General features: G+C 37.6%; 1 long non-coding RNA gene across 1 annotated transcript; it reads right to left on the bottom strand.

The window, feature by feature from the left end:
• Positions 1-661: 661 nt before the first annotated feature.
• On the bottom strand, positions 662-4228 carry LOC107780286 (uncharacterized). The gene is made up of 2 exons (XR_001646783.2): positions 1066-4228; positions 662-943 (listed from the first exon to the last, which is right to left on the bottom strand). It is a non-coding gene; the product is annotated as an uncharacterized LOC107780286 (long non-coding RNA).
• Between the last annotated feature and the right edge of the window lie 1048 nt (positions 4229-5276).

Below are 5276 nucleotides of genomic sequence, written 5' to 3'. Positions count from 1 at the left end.
ATCCTAGCCTTGTGCCACATAGGATGGTTTCCTATTCTCATGTTGCTACCAACTGTTCGTTCATAAGCATCGCGACATCAATCTACTGATAACTACTGATGGTATTTAGTGTCATTTGGAAGTGAACTACATGTAAAAAAAATTGGGGGAAAATGTTTATGACTTTTTATTATTTAGTGTACATTTTCAAGTTCATTTATTTTTGAATGTGTAACGACCCGACCGGTGGTTGTGAGCTTTAGCACGTCGTTCGACGGTTTGAGGCTATCAACAACTTCACTTCAGGTATTATGACTTGTACGCATGGTCAGTATTGAATTTCGGGAAATTCAGAGTTGATTTGGAAAAAAAATTCTCATTTCGAAAGCTTTAAGTTGGAAGAATTGACTAAAATTGGATATTTGAGTAAACGACCTCGGAATCGGGATTTTGAAGATTCCAGCAGGTTTGTATGATGATTTCGGACTAGGGCATATGTGTCACGCCTCGAACCTTGGGAGGCATAGCAGGCACCCGGTGTCGTGCTGGCCCGAGCGAACCACTCTGTAACTCATGATCGTTCGACCACACTACAACATACATAGGCCGAGTTGGCTGAACTCATTCCTTTTATAACTATCATGGGCCCACATGGCCACAACTCATAATGTACAACTATTAGTGAAAAACACTGTATCACTAAACCATTTTTCTTAAAACATGAATACATATGGGCCGTCAAGGCCTCTGACATACTGTACAAAATGAACCTCTATCTACAAAGCCTCTAAGACTATTTGACATCTAATGAGATAGGGTACCTGCCTACCCATAAGTCTGTAGCAAAACTCTGACGCGATGACTCATAGACTCGGCTGCACATCGAATGAGGTGGAGTCTTACCGATCCTCGCTAAATGCCAATCTCATCTGCTATGAGTGATCGTCAAACTGATTATTTATACCTGCAGACATGAATGTAGTGTATCCAATAAAAGGACGTCAGTACGAATAATGTACTGACTATGGAAGACACATAAATAAGTACATAAATGACATGGAAGAAATATAGAGTAAATGACTCAACCTGTAAGTCTGGATCACTCTGTAAATCATGGAATACTTGTAGTGTCATGCATATGCGTATGAATGTCATATCGAGCATATGTACATGTGTTCATGACATCATCAAGCCTCTGAGGGCATCCCATCATATCATCTCGGCCATTGTGGGCAAAATCATCAGCGTATGCCAGCTGATCAGGTGATGGTGCGTATATAACACCATAACCTTTCCTATATATATATATATATATATATATACGCGTATATAACGCCATCTGGTCATGGGTCAATGTGCATGTATAAATATATGAAAATGCATATGAAATACGTTAATAAAATCTCTCGGTACGTCATAAGGCCATTATGCCTCTGATTAATATCATGAAATAAACTTTACCAACTTACGTATTTTTGAGACCCATGAATAGATGATGAGAGAATAATATGACGCATGAGAGAATAAGTGTCACTATTTTATAAACATTAACATTTTTATCAAATATGTCAACAGGGAACTAGATACATACTTAGATATGCTTTTAAAGAAATTACATTAAATTAGTGAATATAACTCATATTTACTACCTTCATTCCTACCGTATAGGCATAGTAGTTGCATAGAGAGTATTTTACCTTCATTATTAACACTAAGTTTACAAAGTAGACATAGATTTACCAAAAAGAATCTAAAAGAAATACTGTGTCCCCTTATTACAAGATGTGACTTAGAACTAAATCCAATTATTAAATAATATGTCATATACGATTCACAGAATGCTATAGAGAATCAATTATCATATTATAAGATACAGAAAATCAGCTGTCAGGGATTCACTTCCAAGCATCAAGGCATTTTCACTTCTTAGAACTTACAATGGTTCGAAGTCATTTGCCATACCTAGAAACAGGTAAAACGAATTTTGTCGTTTGTTTAATAAGCTAAAAATTGTTGGTGATGCCGTTGGAACTGTATCAACCATTTGATAACTACGGAACAATGAAAGCCGATGGGGAAACAATTTAATCATGTAATCTATTTTAAAATAAATACTTCCTTTATTTAATATAGAATTGTTTCAACTACAATATCTTTTAGTCCTCTCCCAAAAATTCAAAATAGTTTTCCTAACAATTGCTCTGTCAATCAATTATTATATTTACGTTAATAAATACATAGACATTCTTAATTGATAAGAGTAAAACTACTTATGGAATATCATTACGTTTACATATCGTTGCTTGGATCATGCCGAAAAAAGAAGGGGTAGCCTTAACATACCTGTATGATCTCTTCCTTATTACTCAACAAAGTTCAACACAACTTGTTTCATTGTATACAGGACAAGCATGAGAAGAAAGATCATCACATCACCTACCGTTGACCTTCCAAGCAGTAGCGAGAATAATTACGAAGAGCCTAAAGTTGCAACACAGATCTAGGGATGGAACATGGCTGCCCACAGAACTAGAGAGCATCAGTATTACTCATACATTCATTCTCCTGGGAAAAGATAACAGAACCTTTTAGCTTCTTTAAGTTCTTGATACACTGAGTACAAAAAGACCTGTCAGATATCATTAGTGAAGCCTCATCACCATATTCATTAATCAGATGATAACTCGACCTCAGTTCCTTGCAGATATTAATTGGGCATGTTGCAAGTTTCATGGAATCTTTTGGACCAAATAAAAGCAAAGGTCTTTGCACTTGAGTCAGGTCGAATTTAGCCATGGCAAGATGATTAGATTCAGCAAGTCATTTTAGCTTTAGACTTTCCGCTCGCTTTAAAGATCTTCTCAACAGAACATATAACAGTTGTTGAGTGGATAATGACGTTCATATCCTGGTTACAGGTGAATAGGATGATCCGATAAGCCCCCTCATATTTGAAACTCCAAATTCAGACAACAGCTTGAAAATTACTACTTACGTGTAAGCAAATTGCTGCTAACGTGTAAGCAAGAGAACCCACTGCCTCAATTCTCCAAGCAGGTGGGTAAGCTGCTTGCTTGGCAGCTTGAGCAGTGTCACTTTAGACACTTGTATCTCTCTACTCCGATATCGTATTGATAAATAGTTTGTAGCGTTGGAAACTATACACACAGGGCTTCTATTCCATATAAATATATCCATGTAACTCCCAATATATTGGGAGAAAATTGTGTCGCAACTTGTCCTATAAACCTGCCAGTTTCTCCGAAGTGCTGCAACGTGACTTGGCGCCCCTATTTCAAAATCCATATTTCTCTGCTCCGATGTTGTATGCGTAAATGGTTTGGACCGTTGGAAACTAGGTTCCAAGACGTTCATTTTAATATATAATATGTCCCAAAAAGATCTCATATAGCACATAAGATATATTGCACAAAATGCTTCATCGCAAGGCAAATCCTAAGTCCGGTTTTTCTTTTTTCGCAACTTAAATTTGATTTTTCCCAAACTTTATATTTCATATCCATACATCATATATAGTCATATCATGACTTTAAACGCATTTAAATCATGATTAAAACGTCTCATTCATCCTAACTTACCTAATACTTCGATAAACCTTCCTTAGCATTGTAAAAGGATTTTATCCTTTTTGAGCTTACATCACTCTACTTATGGCGTACTTTCACGTACAGAAACATGGGGTGTAACATCCTTCCCCCCTTTGGAATATTCGTACTCAAATGCTGACTAATGCGCTTATCATTATCATAACTTATAGCTCTTATGAATACTTTACTACTCCTCTTTCCATCTAGGCAACTGTTCTGTGAATAATTCCAAAGGCCAGGGCATTCCCCTCTTTAGGCCTCTTTCTCGTACCACGACTTGTGGTCGGAATCCTTCCAATCTCGTAACTCTCTCTGACCTTGCAAATGCGCCAATGCGACTCTTCTCTCCTTTGTAAACTAAATTAAAAACCAACCTCTATCAGATGTCTGGACTATTCACAACCATTTGTACTTGAGTATCTCGTATCTCCTTCACCTTCACCTTACTTACCTTTCAATCTTGCATCTTATCTTCTGTTTCTTTTGATAACCTCCTTCCACATAAGTAGAAATTACATCTACGCCTTAAAGTTCTACGGTGATATCTGCACCCCTGGTGCATTCAAAATCTCGCGAAAACTTCATACTGACTTCTTACGACTAAGCTCTATGGCACGATCTAGAAACAAAAGAACGGTTGCATTTTCAGTCCGTGTCTTTTTTGATTTGCATGGTCCATTTTGCTATTTGATACATGTCTCTAAAATTTGGCGTAAATCGGAGTTCGTGTTGTCACGCCCCAACCTAGGGAGGCATGGCTGGCACCCGGTGCCGTACTGGCCCGAGCGAACCACTTTGTAACTCATGATCGTTCGACAAAAACTAGAATATACATAGACCGACTTAGCTGAACTCATTCTTTCTATAACTATCATGGGACAACATGTCCACAACTTATAATGTACAACTGTAAGCGGAAAACACTGTATCACTGAACCATTTTTCTTAAAATATGAATACATATGGGCCATCAAGGCCTCTGACATACTGTACCAAATGAACCTCTATCTACAAAGCCTCTAAGCTTATTTGACATCAAATGGGACAGGGTACCGGCCTACCCATAAGTCTGTAGCAAAACTCTGACACGATGACTCATAGACTCGGCTGCACTCCGAATGAGGTGGAGTCTTACCGATCCTTTGCTAAATGCCAATCTTGTCTACCATGAGTGATCGTCAAACTAATTATCTATGCCTGCAGGCATGAATGCAGGTCCACAATAAAAGGAAATCAGTACGAATAATGTACTGAGTATGTAAGGTACATAAATAAGTACATAAAAGACATGGAAGAAATATAGAGTAAATGACTCAACCTGTAAGTCTGGATAACTCTGTAAATAATGGAATACTTATAGTGTCATGCTATATGCATATGAACATTATGTTGTGCATAGGTACATGTGTTCATAACATCATCAAGCCTCTGAGGGCATCACATCATATCATCTCGGCCACTGTGGGCAAAGTCATCAATGTATACAAGCTGATCAGGTGGTGGTGCATATATAACGCCATAACCTTTCCCTAATGCCATAACCTTTTCCATATCCCATATACATATATATACATATATATACGCGTATATAACGCCATCTGGTCATAGGTCAATGTGCATGTATAAATGTATGAAATGCATATGAAATACGTTAACAAAATCTCTCGGCACGTCGTAAGGCCATCATGC

Source organism: Nicotiana tabacum, chromosome 8, assembly GCF_000715075.1.
Source record: "Nicotiana tabacum cultivar K326 chromosome 8, ASM71507v2, whole genome shotgun sequence".
In the NCBI taxonomy this organism is placed as follows: Eukaryota; Viridiplantae; Streptophyta; class Magnoliopsida; order Solanales; family Solanaceae; genus Nicotiana; species Nicotiana tabacum.
The sequence above is the reverse complement of the archived record's forward strand: the minus strand, read 5'-3'. Positions and strand labels throughout refer to the sequence as shown.